This window comes from Sus scrofa, chromosome 1, assembly GCF_054392235.1.
Source record: "Sus scrofa isolate SSC_HxYL_T2T_F1_AM1 chromosome 1, Sscrofa_HxYL_maternal_Yorkshire_Landrace_v2.0, whole genome shotgun sequence".
Lineage (NCBI taxonomy): Eukaryota > Metazoa > Chordata > Mammalia > Artiodactyla > Suidae > Sus > Sus scrofa.
Window position 1 is genome coordinate 256,850,106 of NC_139383.1, and position 19,054 is coordinate 256,869,159.

Here is a 19,054-nt window from a genome sequence, read left to right on the forward strand (position 1 = left end):
TACATGTATACATTTTCCCCCACCCTTTGTTCTGTTGCAATATGAGTATCTAGACATAGTTCTCAATGCTATTCCTTTTAAATGTTATTTATTAAATTATCACACAGTAAAATGCACAATAAACTTGATTTTGTCTCTTTCAGCTGATAGCTCCATGAATTTTAAAACACATATAAATTCATTGAACTATCACGATAAACAGGACATAGGACATTTTTATCACCCTAAAAACCCCCTTGAGCTATCCCTTTACAATCACTCCTTTCATCTATTCATATATCCTGGCAAAGACGTATATGCTTTTTGTCCCTAAAGTTTAATCTTTTCCAGAATGTCATACAAAAGGAATCAGTGTCTGGCTTCTTTCGCTTAGCATAAATTCTCTGAGATTCATCCAAATTGTTATTGCTGAGTAGTATTCCATTGTATTGATATACTACAGTTTATGTACTTACCTGTTGAAAGACATCTGGGTTGTTTCCAGTTTGGAGCACTTAGGAATAGACAATAGTTTGTAATAACAAACATTTATGCCCAGATTTTTGCATGAACATAACTTTTCATTTTTCTAGGGTAAAGATTCAGAAGTGGCATAATGGATAATATGAGATACTTAGAAATACTCAATGATATGAATATTTAAGTTTATAAGACAATGTCTTACAGTTTTCCAGAGTGGCTGCATTATTTTTACATTCCAGTGAATGAGAATTCTAGTTGCTTCCTATCCTGATCAATACTTAATATTGTCAGTATATATATATATTTATTTATTTCACCAATGATTAATGTTTGCTCATGGTGGGGGTTCTATCCTTATATTCTCTTTAGTAAAGTATTATTCATGTCTTTTAACTATTTTTAATTAGCTTGTTGTTTTCTTATTGTTGAGTCTTGAGAATTCTTTACCTAATTTGGATATGAATTGTTTATCAGATATATGACTAGCACATACTGTCTACAAGTCTGTGACTCATGTACTCATTTTCTTAATGCAAACACTTTTAACTACCACATTAATTGCTTGCTGCTTAAGTCCACCTGAAGCAGACACAGAAAGACAGTGACCAAAAAGGCATCTTCTAAAAGGTGTATTCATTGACACCTTTCACCTTAAGCGATTCCTCAGTCATCCAGGAAGCACAAATGATAGGTTTTGCATCCAAAGACCTTACCTCATAAAGTCTCAGCCCATTTCTTTTCATTTTTTTCCTCAGAAATAGCACACCCCAATTCCCCCCCACACACGTTTCCAGTAATATCTTTGTTTATGGACGCAAAAATCCATTGAAAGTTCTAGCTCTGTGAAAAATGTCATGGGTAATTTGGTAGGGATTGCATTGAGTCTATAGATTGCTTTGGGTAGTATAGCCATTTTTACAATATTAATTTTTCCAACCCAGGAGCATGGAATATCTTTCCATTTCTTTACATCTTCTTTGATTTCCTTGATAAGGCACAAATAAACCTTTCCACAGAAGAGAAAATCATGGACTTGGAAAACAGGCTTGTGGTTGCCAAGGGGGAGGGAGTGGGGTGGTTGGGGAGCTTGGGCTTAATAGATACAAACTATTGCCTTTGGAATGGATTATCAATGTGCTCCTGCTGTGTAGCACTGGGAACTATGTCTAGTCACTTGTGATGGAGCATGATAATGTGCAAAAATAGAATGTGTATATGTATGTGTAACTGGGTCACCATGCTGTAGAGTAGAAAAAAAAAAGTTGTATTGGGGAAATAACTATTAATAATAATAATAAGCAAAAAATACATAAAATTAAATTAAATTAAAAAGAATCCAATATACAGTTGAAACTAAAAAAAAAAAAAGCTCCATCGAAAGTGCTCTAATCCATTTACAAAATAAATGGGCACTTAACATATAGACCATTTCTCCTTATTCAAGAAACTGAGTACAAAATATAGGTCTGAATTGAATCTTTTGGACCTATTTAACCAGCTTCTAATCACCTATATCTACCTTTGGCTACATTAGGGTACTTCTCCTTTCACCTTATTTTTTCTCTTATTTTAATAAACCCCACATTTTATGCTTTGGGATTATATTACATGTTAAAGATGCATGCCTCTTTTACTCTGAGTCCCAGATTCATCTTCTTAATGCTAGGTGATAATAAAGGGACCCAAATCTCAATTCCCTGGTAAATAATGACTGATAGGCAGTTTCACTCTGCTAGCTCACTTTGTTTTTTGGAAAGAATACTTTTTTTTTCAGTATGAAGTTAAAATTTTTACTGCCATGCAGATATGCTTTAATATTTCTATAAAAAGGTTACATAAATAATAGGAAACTTCTATCATGAAATGACAAGACATTAAAACTATTACAATGCAGTAAATACCTCTATACCCCCTCAGAGGGAAGCATGCTTTGAGATGGCAACTATTAAGTTTGGAGGGAAGCATGCTTTGAGATGGCTTTCACAGTGGACAGGCAGAAGCTCAAAGAACCACCCGGGAAGAGGGCTTGTGGCACATCTGTTCTGCAGAAACAGCTACACAGGCCTCCACTTCCTGTTTTCCCAGCTTCACCTCTTCCCAAACTCATTCTGCCTGGAGGCCCACACCAACTAAAGCTATAGCTTCAGTCCATGCTGTTCCACTCAGGCTCACTGAAGCCCTTTTGTCAGTGGACTGTATCAATACAGGCCTCTGTCTTTGTGAAGAACATATGGACACATGCTACATGGTTTCTATATGGATTAAGCCTGTCTCTGGCCAGCAATGACCACAGAGCTAGGGTCCTTCATCCATATCCTCTTGGTAAATAGAGCCAGCTACTAGCTTTGTCATGGCAAAATTTTGGTTTCCTTCATCTTCCACTGACTTGTTCTTTTTTGAAAATTCTTTTACACTTCTGTTGCCAGTTTCACACTCCTACAAAAGCACCTTTAAGTTTTCATCAGTAAGACCTGTTGAGGTATCTGGTCTCTTCTTACCCAACCAACCTACTAGTTTTCATCACACATGATATGACATTGGATGCATGACATTGGATTTCATTTATAATGAAAGCGTATTTCAATCAATTTATCTAAAAGTTAAATAAGTATGTGTGTGTCTGTGTCTGTGTGTATGATAAATGTTTTATCTAAAGTTACCAAAGGAATGTATCACTACCAACAAAAAAATTTTAAAGTTCTCCCAACAATTCCCAAAATACTCGTGCAAAGGTAACTATGAAAGTCAAAATCATTTCCTGTTAGTTAAGGACTCAAAGTATCTCTTCACTTCCCTTTTACACAAATCAAAAGATATATTCAAAAATAAGTAACAAAGTTTTTCAAATAGCCCGTCCAGTGAGAGGCTCTGGGATGGAGACTACCTGTTCATGATTAACACCAGACAAACATCTGCTAGAATGAACCAAAGAGAACTGAATTGGTGCCATGAGGTAAACTGATACAGAATCAGAAATGGCACCAGCCTACTTTATGTTCTGGATAAATCTGCTGCCTATTTTACAGAAACCTCATTGGACAAGTAAGAAATGACACCAGTAGACATGTAGGCACTTATACTGAACCAAGGACCAGGAAACTATATTCTGACTAACTGAAACTTTATTCCAATTAAGATATCTAGACCCTGGTGTCCATCTTTTTGGATATTCAAATTAATTTGGATTTTAAATTATTTTTTGGTCATGTTTTTCATTTTTCTCTATTTTTTCATTATACCCAAAAAATTACACCCTTAGAATTTTTTTCTTTTTTTTTTTTTTTTTTTTTGGCTTTTTGGCTTTTTGGCTTTTTGGCTTTTCTTGGGCCGCTCCCACGGCATATAGAGGTTCCCAGGCTAGGGGTCGAATCGGAGCTGTAGCTGCCAGCCTACACTAGAGCCACAGCAACGCGGGATCAAAGCCGCGTCTGCAACCCACACCACAGCTCAAGGCAATGCCGGATCATTAACCCACTGAGCAAGGGCAGGGACCGAACCCGCAACCTCATGGTTCTTAGTCGGATTCGTTAACCACTGTGCCACGACGAGAACTCCCCCTTAGAATTTTTAAAATTTCTATTCTTAGATGCTTCATAGTAAGCAACATTCTATGGCCAAAATACATGACTCATTTCAACTCAGTTCACTGAACTGATATCCCCTTGGATTTGTGTATTAGTGTGTTTTCAGCAATTACCTTAAACGGAAGGTCGACTTGTCTCCTAGGTTGCAACAAACAGTAGATTGTTTTCTCTTGCTCTTCTATTTGCAGCCTATTGTACAGAATTTTCCAAGGAGTTGATAAATTTCTGAAGGTGTTACCGCTGAGAAGCCATGATGTCACAGAACTTGCCTGAAAAACATTGATGACAAAGGTACTATTTCAAAATTGCTTTAAAACCTCCTACGCATTACAGCCAAATATGACTGTCTACAAAGGGAGTATGTTTTGGGTCCTCTAGGTCAAAAGTAAGAGGAAAATGAATATTTGAAAATATGGAAGATTCCATTTGCTCTTCAAAGCCAAGTAGAAACACTGCCCCATTGTGAAGACCCAGGAAATTCTCTAAAGGATCTTCCCTAGACTCAGGAAAGCAATTTAAATATTTCTTGCTCTCAGAAACTCATACAGTTTTCTAAGCCATAACTTTAAATTCCCTCAGGGAAAAGATGTTAAAAACTTTCGAAAACTACAGAAAAATTCCCTAAAGACTTAATTATACTAGATTCATTACTGGATTTCAAATAACCAATCATAAATCTTGAGAATGTGTCTTATTCTATCCTGCTGGAATCCTTAATCCGAACAGATGCTAACCTTTGTTCATCCTACTATGTCTTATTTATATAATAAAGCAGAAAGATCTCACTTAGCTACATTAACTCTTGGTCATTAATAATAATAATAGGAATAAAACATAAATTTCTAGGCACTGTTATGAGTTTTATACATATTATCTAATCCAAATTTGCTAAATTAGTGAGTAGAGTAAAAGGGTTTTTATTGCACAAAACAATCTAAAAATTATTGCATTTGGCTCTAAAACTCAAAATTTACTTGTGCTATGTGAATGAGTGGCATTTTAACATTCACAAGTTCAGAAGTTTTGAAACCATATAATGAAAACTATAAGTCATCAAGATTTTCAGTTTTTTTACTGTAACTCTTCAACCTAATTTGTAAATCGGTCCCACTCCATGCTCTAAGAATCTCCAAAGGATTTATCTAAATAAACATTACTCATATTAACTGACATACAGTCACTATCCAATTTACACAATTAGGAGGTAACTTACACAATTAGAAAGTAAATTTTTTTTTTACTACCAGGCAGTGCTCAACTTTCCTTGAACTGCTTCACCCAAATAGTGAATGTGACTTGTTTACCACAAAACAACCTACCTAGTTAAAAGATATTTTGACTAAAAGTCTAACACTAATGAGGAAAAAAACCAAAGCACTGAGCAGGAAACCAGTAAAACTGAGTTGAGTGTCCAACATCATTGCGTCAGAAGTTCATCGACCTGATCACAAGGAATTGCTTTTTAGACATCTTCTTAGGTCCTGGTCTGCCTTAAGCTTCCTTCCTAAGAAAAGAGCTCTTTAATCATTTCTTCTTTTCTTCTCCCTAGTCACAAAGGGCCTTCAAAATCCTTTGTCCAACACTACTTACGTGAAATGCCCAAATATGTCACATCAGAACAAAGTTTCAAGCCAAGGGAATTATTCCTTTACTTGTTTTGGCAGAAAAATTTTAATTACTATTTTTAACCTATCTCATAACAGATGTTTATTAAAAATGAAAATCATTCTTCCCTGCTTACCTTGTGTATCACAATCTCAGGAAATGGAATATAGAAGCCTGCATTTTTAAGAAATTACCGTGTAGCTCAGCTACTTTATGCTCTAAAAGAGGAACCCCATGAGGTAATCTCCCTTCTATTACCACTACTCTAGCTAGTTGTTGGACCTCCTGTCCAATTACCTCTCACTTTATATAATTTGGGACCACTGCTTTAACTCATATGCTACTTCTTTCTTTCTTTTTTTTTTTTTTTTTTTTTTTGTCTTTTGAGGGCAGCACCCCCGGCATACGGAGGTTCCTAGGCTAGGGGTCTAATCAGAGCTGTAGCTGCCGGTCTACACCACAGCTCACAGCAATGCCAGATCCTTAACCCACTGAGTGGGGCCAGGGATGGAACCTGCAACCTCATGGTTCCTAGCTGGATTTGTTTCCGCTGTGCCATGATGGGAACTCCCTGCTATTTCTTTTCCTGGATGATGTCAAATATGAAAAAGAAAAATTGAAAGGACCGATTGGACAACTGAAATTGAGTTCATTCTGAGAGATTTCTCTGGGTACCAAGGAAGTGACAAAAAGTCCTTTTTGTCATGTCTTTAGTGATGTACCTGGTAAGGCTCCTGGAGAACAGCACCTTACTCATCTTAACCCTCCCAGAATCTTACCTCCACCCATCATGTATTTTTTTTTTTAGTAGCCTTTGTTTCCTGGATATCTGGTTCACTTTCTCTTCTGCCCCCTCTTCAACTATCTCATTCACAACCTGTATCATATAAATGTCTATCTCTTTACATAATGGGGTCCAAAGAATGCATTCCTGACAGTGATGGCATATGGTTTCTACATGGCCATTGGCAAACTTCTGATCATCACAAACAAGACACTTTGTGTTTAGGTGACAGCTATCTCCTAGGAATTAGGCTTTCTGAATGGACTGGCACAAAAGGTACTCAGATTAGGAGTGTCTGTTTGTGGGGAAAATATTCATCATTTTTTGTGATACACTGACTTTAATAATATGGTCTGCACAAATATTTTCTTCAATGAAAGTATAATAATGTTGGGAAATGTAATTTTTCATTTGCTCCATTGCTGCTAAAATGTTTCTTATATTTTCATCATCTGTGCTGTACTGAGAGTTAACTTAGCTGCAGGAAGACCTCTTCTACCCGCTCAGCCTGCCTAACAGCCGTAATTGTCTCTTATGAGACAATACTCTTCATGCATATGAAGCATATGAAGTCCAAGACATGACTCTAAACAAACTGATTACCCTGTTCCGTGGGGCAGTCACCCCCAAAATCAATCCTATCACCTAGATTCTGCTATAAGAAAATTACTGAGTAAACCCTGGTTCTAGAAAACATGATAAGAAATTAAAATCTTAGTTTTGTGCACAAAACGAGCTCATATATTTTGGGGCAAGGGTTTTCAACATAAACAGAACAAAAGAAAATCTAATGTGGAATCACAGAATTTCAGAGGTAGAAAGAAATTTCAAGATCACAAGTCTAATCATAACATTCTGAAAACAAGTATGATCTCATAAAAAATGTTGGGTTATGTGGTCTAAGAAATGCAAATAAACTTAAGGGAACAAGACAAAAAATTTAATTTAAAATTAATCTTTTCAATGAAATTCAACACATGTATTTTTAGTACCATTAATCTGAAATATATTTGATATATTTGTTTGCTTGTGGTTATTTTTTTACCCAGAGACTTCATCTGCCCCAACCTGCATTTTAAACTACATTTTTCACCTTCCTGTTTCCTATCCATGTTGCCCCTATTCCTCAGCACATACTGTGCTCCACTCACTGTGCAGTTACCTAATTATTTCATGTTCTTTCTCAACTAAGAACAGTAACATATACTATTTCCTCTGCACTGTTGCATTTCTTCTTCTCTAGGGAAAACCTGGTAAGAACAGAAGGACGGGTTAAGTGTTATATCTTCCAATACCCCCTTGAGTTAGTTACTCCTCCATTTATGCTACACTGACCCTTACCTACTACAGCAATTTTTTTATGCTGCAGCCATTTGTTATCTTCTGAAATCATCCCAGTGGCACACTGTTGCTCAGAATTCTCTGCATGAAGTCCAATGCCAAGTTAATAAAAAGTGGTGGGCAGTTGGAGTTCCTGTTGTGGCTCAGGAGGTTAAGGACCTGACATAATGTCCATGAGGATGCAGGTTTGATCCCTGGCCTCCCTCAGTGGGTTAAGGATCCAGCCTTGCCACAGCAACGTAGGTTGCAGATGCAGCTCGGATCTGGTGTTGCCACGGCTGCAGCGCCAATTCGACTCCTAGCCCAGGAACTTCCATATGCCGCAGAAGAAAAAAATAGTGGGCAGCCATTAACTACTGAATTAATTAATTAGTTAATTAATTAAAATGGAAAAAAGTACAAGTCCAAGTATGTGAAATATCACAGGAAAATAAGAGAAATGGAATATATATATTTATATTATAGATAAATAGATAGACAGATAGATAGACACTGTACAGCAAAGTGACCCAGTCATGCAATATTATACTGAAGGTCCAATTCAACCCCTAGCCTGGAAAACTTCCATATGCCTCAGGTTCAGCCATAAAAAGAAAAAATAAATAAATATAGGGGAAAACAAGGGAATCTAAAGTACTGAGTAGAATAAACTGAAGAAGTAATAAAAATTTTGCCTCTAAAGGACTAGTGAGTTGTAATACGTGGTAGTGTTTCTTAAGATCTCACACTCCTATTTATATTTATGATTTATGATTTTATATTTCTGCTTGAATTCTACACTATAAACTCAGGGTTTATTTTTAAGAACAAATTTTATTTTATTTCATTTTACTTTATTTTTGATGGCTATGCCTCTGGCATATGGAAGTTCCCAGGCCAAGGACTGAACCCAAACTGCAGCTGCAACCTACACCACAGCTGCAGCAACAATGGATCCTTTAACCCTCTGCACTGGACCAGGGATCAAACCTGTACCTCCACAGCAACTTGAGCCACTGCAGTCAGATGCTTAACCCACTGCACCACAGTGGGAGCTCCTAAGAACAAATTTCATTATTTTTTAAGATTTTTATTATTTTTATTAGTTGATTTTATAACGTTAATTTTTTATCAGTTGATTTATAATGTTCTGTCAATTTCTGCTGTACAGAAAAATGACTCAGTATATATACATTCTTTTTCTCACATTATCCTCCATCATGTTCCATCACAAGTGACTAGATATAGTTCCCTGCGCTATACAGCAGGACCTCATGGCTTATCCACTCCAAATACAACAGATTGCATCTACTAACCCCAAACTCCACTCCCTCCCCCTTCCCCTTGGCAACCACAAGTCTGTTCTCCATGTCCATGAGTTTGTTTCTTTTAAGTAGATAGGTTCATTTGTGCCATATATTAGATTCCAGATATAAGTAATATTATATGGTATTTGTCTCTCTTTCTGACTTACTTCACTTAGTATGAAAGTCTCTATTTCCACTCATTTTGCTACAAATGGCATTACTTAGCTATTTTTATAGCTAAGTAGTATTTCATTGTGTATATGTACCGCATCTTCTTAATCCATTCATCTGCTGATGGACATTTAGGTTGTTTCCATATCTTGGATATTGTGAATAGTGCTGCAATAAAATAGGGGTGCATGTATCTTTTTAAATGAAAGTTCTAAATTAACTCCTCTTGTTGTCAAAACTCCTTGGAAGATAAATATTTTTTGTTTTTGTTTTGCCACGAAAGAAATTCAGTTTGCAGCACAAATGGAAAGATTTCCCTGATTCAAAATCAAAATTCCAACGAGGAAATTCCCAGGCCAGGGATCGAACCCGAGCCACAGCAGTGACAACACCAAATCCTTACTGCACTGAGAATCAAAATTTTAAGACTCCTTCAGAGAAACGGCAGCATGACTAATAGACAACCTTTTTTTTTTCCGCCTTTTAAGAAATTTTCAAAATTCTTACCTTCCTGAAATATTTGACATGTAACTTCTCTCTCAAATATATTCTAAAAGGAATATAAGAAACATAGACAATGGGCTTGAGTATTGGCCTCCATGCATGACCTGTGTGACCTTTACTGAAGCCTAAATTTTCTCATCTACCTTACAAAACCATCTGGAGTTAGTCCTTAAGAGTAGATAAATGTCATATCCACATTGAATCCCCAGCCCATCCTAGGCACTTACACAGTTCTGAATAAAAGGGAGAAGTAATCAACCCCAAAATCAACACAAATTAACACTCTCATTATTAATTAATGAAAATAACTTAAAAGATAGTGTATATATGATACCACATAGCATATATGATTCATTAATTGAGTAATACTGACTTACCCATTGATTGCCTTCCTCATTTTCTCTTTCATTTTTGAAAATAAGAAAGTTAAATATTCCTGGGTTTCTGTATCTGAATGAGACAGTGAGGGAGTTTTCACCATTATTAATTCATGAAAAATAACTTTATTCATTTATTTATTTATTTTGCTTTTTAGGGCTGAACCCATAGCATATGGAAGTTCCCAGGCTAGCGGTCAAATCGGAGCTATATCCACTGGCCTATGCCACAGCAAGGAGGGACCCAAACCGCATCTGTGACCTACATACACCACAGCTCACAGCAATGCCGGATCATTAACCCACTGAACGAGGCCAGGGTTCAAACCTGCAACCTCATGGTTCCCAGTCAGATTTGTTTACACTACACCACAAAGAAATTCCGATGAAAAAGAACTTTAAAATAGCATATATAAACTACCTAATTACATTCCTACCGAGCACATTTTATGTACCTATTATACATTATAAAATGCATAATAAAATGCAGAGGAACAGGAGCAGAGGTAGCAGTGGTTTGAATGACATCAAGCTAGCACAACCTTTCTGACAGGGGAAGTGGAAGGTAAAGATGGTGAGTGGGAGTCTGCCCCCATCATGCATGCTGCAGGTGAATGGACCCATCACTCTCTGAGAAAAAACCAGAGGGAAAGGTGAAGGAAGAAGGCAGACAAATAGAACTGAAGGTGTGTCTGCCTAGGTATTCTGACAAGAGATCTATGCAGGAACCTCTAGGTCCCCCACCCCCTTTGAGATACCCCCACTGGAACCATGGGCACACCCATAGCACCAACTACTACTACGCTGCCACCTCCGTTTGTATCTGTTTTGTTTCTCCAGCAGCATTTTTTTTTCTTTTGGTCTTTTCAGGGCCACACCTCCGGCATATGGAGGTTCCCAGGCTAGGGGTCCTATCAGAGCTGTAGCTGCTGTCCTATGCCACAGCCAGAGCAATGTGGGATCTGAGCCACATCTGTGACCTACACCACAGCTCATGGCAATGCCAGATCCTTAACCCACTGAGCGAGGCCAGGGATCGAACCCACAACCTCATGGTTCCTAGTTGGATTCGTTAACCACTAAGTCACAACGGGAACTCCTCCAGGAGCATTTTTTTTTTTTTGACACACTCAGTCTCATTCCTAGTGGCCAGTCAACTCTGATAAGAGAAAACAAAAACTTGTGGTATAGTGCCACCTTCTAAAAACAAAAAGAAGACTCCTAATTACCAACTGTTGAACTATTATAATCAAAGTAAAAAAAGCCTTCTAAATAAGAAAGGTTTTTCCTACTTCAAATCCAGAGGCAGGAGGACTTTCACCAAACACCATGAAAAAATCACAATCATTCAATATCACAAAAAGAAAATGATGACTCTCCAGCAACCAGACCCAAAGACATGGAATATTGTTATCTCAGTCTGTTAGAATGGCTACCATCAAGAAAATAATAGAGAACAGGTGCTGGCAAGGATAGAGTGAAAAGGGAACCCTTACACACTGCTGGTCAAAATATGAATTGGTCCAACCACTATGGAAAACAATGTGGAAGTTTCTCAGAAAACTAAAAACAGATCCACCATACAATCCAGCAATTCCACTTCTGGGTATATACCCAAAGGAAATGAAAATGGGATTTTGAAAAGATTTATACACTCTCATGTTTATCACAGAATTATTCACAACAACCAAGATACAGAAATAATCCATAGGTCCCACTGTGGTTAGTGATTTGGCTTGTCTCTATGGAGGCACCAGTTCAATCACTGGCCCAGTGCAATGGGTTAAGATTCTGGTATTGCTGCAGTTGTGGCATAAGTTGCAGCTTTGGACTTGATCCCTGGCCTGGGAACTTCCAATGCCCAGGGGGGTGGGGGGATAAAGAAAGAAAGAAAGGGGGGGAGAGGGGGGAGGGAGGGAGGGAGGGAGGGAGGGAGGGAGGGAAGGAAGGAAGGAAGGAAGGAAGGAAGGAAGGAAGGAAGGAAGGAAGGAAGAAAGAAAGAAAGAAAGGGAGAGAAAGGGAAGGAAGCTAAGTGCCCATCAGTGGTTGACTGGGTAAAAAATATGTGATACATATGTATAGACAAAGGAACATTATTCAATTCTGTGAATGAAGGATATTCTGCCATTTGCAACAACATGGATGGACCTTGAGCATGTTATGTTAAGTGAGATGTCAGACAGAGAAAGACAAGTCCTGTTTGATATCATTTATAGGTGTAATCTAAAAAAAATCAGATCTGTGCAAAACAGAGAATAAAAATGGTTATCAAGAGACAAGGGTGGGGCGATAAGACATAGTTTTAAGGGTAAAAATTTATAAGGTGTGGCAAATACACTAATAAATGTACACTAATTTTGTACTGTAATTATGTAATATGATAAATAGTGTTACAGAAACAGTCTTATTATAATACATAAATGTATTAAAGTAATATACTGCACACCTTAAATTAACACAATATTACATTCAAATTTATTCCATTAAAAATATATTAAAATCCAGGATTCAGAGGTTTAATAAAAAGAAGGCACTATGACTAATAGACAACCTTTTTTTTTTTGCTTTTTAAGAAATTTAGAGACAAAACCAAAAGTCTAACACACATTTAACTGATGTACCAAAAAGAAAGGAAATAAAGATAACAGCAGAAATCAATAAAATATAAAACAGGCAAGACTCTCAACAGAATATATGCTAATTGAAACTTACAGTATATTAAAAGAATCATATATATGTTCAAGTGAGATTTATTCCAGTGTACAAGGATAGTTCAATATCTGCAAATCAATCAGTATGACATACCACATTAACAAAATGAAGGACACATTTATACAATGATCTCAAGAGATGAAGAAAAAGCATTAAACAAAATTTAGTATTGATTTGTGATAATAACTTGATCAAAAAACCATGTATTGAGGAAACATACCTTACTGAAATAAACGCCATGTGTGACAAGCCCCTAGCTAACATTGGACCCAATGGTGAAAAGCTAAGAGCTTTTTCTCTAAGATAGGAACAAAATAAGGATATCTACTCTTGCCACTTTTATTCAACACAGTAGTGGAAGTCCTAGTCAGAGCAGTTAGGCAAGAAGAAGAAAGAAAAGGCATCCAAATTACAAAGGAGAAGTACAAATGTCTCTATTTGCAGGTGACATGGTATTATGAACAGAAAATTCTAAAGTCTCCACCAAAAATATTGCTACTGTTAATAAATTCAAAATATTGCAAGACACAAAGTCATCACTGTACAAAAATCAGCTGTGTTTCTATACACTAACAATGAACTGTGAGAAAAAAATTAATAATCCCATTTATAATTGCATCAAAAAAGAATAAAATATCTAGAAATAAATTTAACAAAGGAGGTGAAAAACTGGCACACTGAAAACTATAAGACAATGATGAAAGCAATTGAAGACACAAATCAATGTAAAGATATTCTGTGCTTATGGATTGCTATAATGTCCATAATACCCAAAGCAATCTCTAGATTGAATGCAATCTCTATCAGATTCCAGTGGCATTTTTCGCAGAAAGAGAAAAAAAATCCTAAAATTTTTATGGAATGACAAAAGACCCCAAATCATCAGAGCAATCCTGAGAAAGAAGTTTTTTTTAACTCTATTTAAAATAGCACCAAAAATATTAAGGAATAAGCTGAATACATTTAGGAATAAGACCTCTACACCAAAACTACAAAACTTTCTGGTAGAATTTAAGAAAACTAAAATATTGGTTAAGAGTTCCCATTGTGGCTCAGTAGGTTAAGGACTTGACATTGTCTCTGTGGAGATGCAGGTTTGATCCCTGGCCTTGCTCAGTGGATTAGGGATCCCAGGTGCTGCAAACTGCATGTGTTGCAAAAGCAGCTAGGATCTGGTGTTGCTGTGGCATAGGCCTGCAGCTGCAGCTCTGATCAACCCCTGGCCCAGGAACTTCCATATGCCACAGGTGTGTACTTAAAAATAAAAATAAAATAAAATAAATGGATAGATTGATGAATTTACAGAGTATTGTTAAATTAATTCTACCCAAATTTATCTTTAGAATCAATATAATCCCAATCATAACCCCAGCAGCTTTTTCTGTAGAAATTTATAAGATGATCCTACATTTTATATGAAAGGGCTTGATTTACCCACAAACATCTTTATGAGATTATCGTATTGTCTGTTATCTTTGTTTTGATCAAAAGCTAATCTTTTGGGGGATGGAGCGTGGAAAGAAAAGGTCTAAATACAACAATGCATGTCTAAGAAAGTATAAATATTTCCTGAGCACCTAACCCTAACCTCACTAAGAAGGAAGCCCTCAGAATCCACCAATTTCCCAGCTTGGTAGAAATGGAGCAACAGTATTTCTGAGCAACTCCACCCTGTGACAAGAGCTACAATATCACTTACCATACACACTAGGATACTCTTAAGACTGAAATAGAGTGTTTTTAACAATTATAGTGGGACAATGGGATCAACTTAGACTACTGCATGCAAATCACGCCATATGGTCATCCACAGACTATGCTATCAACACAGTTTAAAATAACACATTTTTATCTTGGTGTTAATGGCATATTTCATGGCCCAAAAGCTAGTAATATTCCCTTTTGCTCAGACCTTTGGCCCTTGATATCGTTAAGGCCTGCTTCATACAACTAAAGAGGCTTTCTTTATCATGTGTGTCCCACCAAGAAATCTGAAACATGAGATCGGATATCCAGATTTTTTTCACAAATCCATGTCTGAAGATAAATGATGCATTTTCACTCCACACAGAATCCTGTTAGGCAAGACAATGTAGGTCAGTTTAGAAGAAATCTGACAATCTAGAAATCTCTGTCTTCAGCTAAAGCTACTATATTTTTCTCTAATAAGAGTGGAAATATATGTGGACCTATAAAATATAACCTAACTATGCCATTTGTGAACATATTAGATATATCTTTATGATAAATGAAAGGGCTAATTATTTTCTCTTGGTCTGTATCATTGTCCTGACTTAAGTTTCTTAAACACAGGAGAAGCATGGCTGTAATTGGAATTGGGCAAAGGAATCCTCCCTTGGACTTAACCTCATGAGGAGGATTTGGGGGGGCTTTTTTTTTTCCGAAAGAATATTACAGGGGCATTCCCGTCATGGCGCAGGGGAAATGAATCCAACTAGGAACCATGAGGTTGCAGGTTCAATCCCTGGCCTCGCTCAGTGGGTTGCCGTGAGCTGTGGTGTGGGTCGCAGATCAGCTCGGATCCTTTGTTGCTATAGCTGTGGTATAGGCTGGCAGCTGCAGCTCCCATTGGACCCTTAGCCTGGGAATCACCATGTGCCGAGGGTGTGGCCCTAAAAAGCAAAAAAAAAAAAGAATATTACAGGAAAGCCATAGCAATGTGTCACTCATCTAAGAATAAGTGTCAAGCAGGAGCCAAGTAGAACTTTAAGGGATCTCACTATGTGGAAGTAGAAGGAAGCCTTAATTTTGAATTTGCAAAATCTTCATATTGGGTACATCTTATTAGCCCTTCCAGTTATTTATTCACAGTTAAAAGACATCCCCTCTACCCTCATTAAATAAAGGACCTAAGCCTTGTTCCAACTCCTGTCATCCTTTCAGCATGCCTTGTGGAGCAAGCTCCTGTCTTCCTTTGAAAATGTTCCACAGCGCTCTTCCCCTGAGATGTATATTCTCCACTTTCACTTGGAGAAATATTCTTTATCCTTCAAAGCCAGAAAAAAATGTTTATGATTTACTCCTGGAGTATATATTTTTGTGATTTTACTGTTTCTAGTCTTATAGTAGGTTTTATCACAATGCATTGACTGTTTCATTACCCTACTTCTGCCATGGGATGGAACACCACTCAAGAGCAAGATGCAAAGATTATTTGGATCCTTAGTAAAATACATTAATTTTCTATAGCCTGAGGATTTGGGTCTTTGAGTGAAAAAAATGTCTTGAACATCACTTTTAAATGTTTTTCTTCTTCTCACAAGTATCAACTCTTCCAAGCAGCACACAAAATCAAATTATATCTGGCAGCAAGCACAAATTCACTTCTGTTTAGTAGGAGCAATTCTCTCACTTTGTTAACAGAAATATTTTTGTCCATATCTTTATTTTCAATTATTTTATCTTTCCATCCACATTAGCAGGATAAATGCCTCTCTCCACTGACGTCATCTATATTCAGCCAGTTTCAATAAATCAATCAACTAAACAAGTATGCTACTTACTGGGCTCCTTCAATAGACCTAAAGGCATTTATAGAAACTATGGTATATCAATATGGCTATATAAAGGATCTAGTCCCTGGTATCAAGAAACTAACAAATAAAATCATAATAATTTCCCATTTTTCCAGTTTAAAGTTTTCAAACATTTTCACATAAAAAAATTTGTTAATTATGAAAGTGAGGTTCAGAGAAGAGGGGAATTCTAAGGCCATACTACTTGATGCCAGGTCTCTTTACACCATTTTTTACATTGTCATACTTTAATGTATTTGTAAACACAAATGAATATATGTAGAGCAATGTGAATATTGAACAGTTGAGGGGAAAATACTACAGAGTGTAGGGATTAGTCAGTGATATAAAAATAGACATTAAGTACCTAGTGAAGTTTAAAACCAAGTAAGGAATATAAATATAAGGAAAGAAAGAAAGAAGCAGCTTACATTCAGGAACAAAAGTGGCTCTCTATAGTACACAAAATATTTAAACAATACTATCCTCAAATACAATAGAGCTAAATAGATTTTAGTGCATGATTAGAGGCATTTTTCTCTCTGACTCAGGTTCTGGGGAGATCTTCCATTAAGAAAAAGGAAGAAGCAATTACACGCTCTGGGAAAGATACAGAGGTAAATACATATAAATATATATGTATTTATATTTACAGCCAGTATCCATATATTAGAGCCAATTCTGATAAAGCCTGGAAGATTTCCTAAACCCATAGAATGTTTCCATTCATGTTATTTTCTTCCTCTTCTCTGTTGCCTCTATTAATTGAAGTAAAACTTTAACCCAAAGGATCATGAAAGTTATTTGATAAACCTTATTTCACAACCAGTCAGGAGAGGAATAGTAACTCCAAGGACCTGGGTAGGTCTAGGTACTGTGAAGCCTACAGGAAGGAAAACAACATAAAGGCCAACGATTGGCCAAGAAATGTGAAACTGCCCTGGGAATTTATCAGCAAGAGGTATACCATTAGTCCTCCCCAGTGCCAAAGTGATCCTTCTAAAACACCAATCCAAAAGCATCGATCTCTTTCTTATAACTCTTACTAGATTCTATAGCCCACCTTAGTGGTTTTAAATCTTTTCCTAGCAATAGAATACTTTTTTCCAAATAAAATATTAGATGGAAGCCTCAGGGCATAGAAAACAGACAAAAACAGAGCCAGGTAGAGGGTTAGGAGCATTAGAGATCTGACTTCTTAGAATATCCTATTCCACTCATCACTCTTTCAGCTCAATAAAGACACAACATACCAAAAAAAAAAAAAAATGACTCAAAAAGATCCATATACTCCAATGATTTTTTTGGTTTTTGTTTTTGTCTTTTTGCCATTTCTTGGGCCACTCCCGTGGCCAATACTCCAATGTTCACTGCAGCACTACATACAATAGCCAAGAGATGGAAGCAACCTAAATGTTCATCGACAGAGGAGTGGATTGACGAGGCCTGCTCGTCAACCCAGGTCCCGAAGTCAGCGGTGCTGCAGAAATAAGAAGAAAGAGACACAGAAATAGAGTGGGGGTCAGGGGACTACTGCCTTCAAGAGGCAATAGCAACCCTCTGAGCCAATTCATGGTTTTTATTTACTGTTTTCTACTTCCTTGTACGTACAGGGGATACATCAGTATTTTACTTCAGACTTATTGGAAGCAAGATATGCTAGGACAGTCATTCCTAAGCACATAAAGTAATCATAAATGTTTTAGCCCTCCCAGGCTGTAATTTGTTGTTTGCTTCAAGCCAACTATGGCCTCTCCCAAAAATCCCTCAAGGTTCCAGTCCTGAGAATGTCAGAGCTGATGGTTTTCCAACAGCAACATCAATGCTTCGGCAATCTTGTTTTCAAGATGCCATTTTTTGATGTTGTTTTCATTCATTTTGCCTCAAGGGTCATGAGAGAGTCACAAGATTTTGTAAAGTATAGACTGACTGTCTACAGCCACTCTATGGTGCCAGTCTTTTCTTTCCATTCTTTGTCATGTCACATATTCATGTCTCCAACAGTGGATAAAGAAACTATGAAAAAAAAAGGGAGCTCCCATTGTGGCACAGTGGAAATGAATCCAATTAGGAACCATGAGGTTGCAGGTTTGATCCCTCGCCTCACTCAGTAGGTTAAGGATCTGGCGTTGCTTCAAGCTGTGGCATAGGTCACAAACACGGTTCAGATCCCACGTTGCCATGGCTGTGGTTTAGGCAGGCAGCTGTAGCTCCTATTAGATCCCTAGCCTTGGAACCTCCATATGCATCTGGTGTGGCCCTAAAATGCAAAGAAGGAAGGAAGGAAGGAAGGAAGGAAGGAAGGAAGGAAGGAAGGAAGGAAGGAAGGAAGGAAGGAAAAAAAGTGGTAAATATACACAATGTAATATTACTCAGTCATAAAAAGGAATAAAATAATGACATTTGCAGCAACATGAATGGACCTAGAAATTATCATCCTTAGTGAAGTTAGACAGTGAGACACAAATGTTATATGTTATCACTTATATATAGAATCTAAAAAATGGATACAGGGAACTTCTTTTCAGGAAAGAAATACTCACAGATTTGAAATACTTATGGTTACCAAAAGAGACAGGTTACAGGGGAGGGATGGGCTGGGGGTTATGGATGGAAATATTGTAAAATTGGCTTGTGATGATGGTTGTACAACTACAAATACAATAAAAATTCACTGAGTTTAAAAAAAAAG

At 37.0% G+C, this 19,054-nt stretch overlaps 1 non-coding gene across 1 annotated transcript in view; it reads right to left on the reverse strand.

Annotated features, from left to right (window-relative positions):
• Nucleotides 1–19,054, reverse strand: part of LOC106509227 (uncharacterized) — a 434,083-nt gene that overhangs the window by 299,946 nt on the left and 115,083 nt on the right. The window contains exon 4 of the transcript XR_014825647.1: nt 4,160–4,315. This is a non-coding gene — a transcript (uncharacterized LOC106509227). The remainder of the gene's footprint in view (nt 1–4,159; nt 4,316–19,054) is intronic.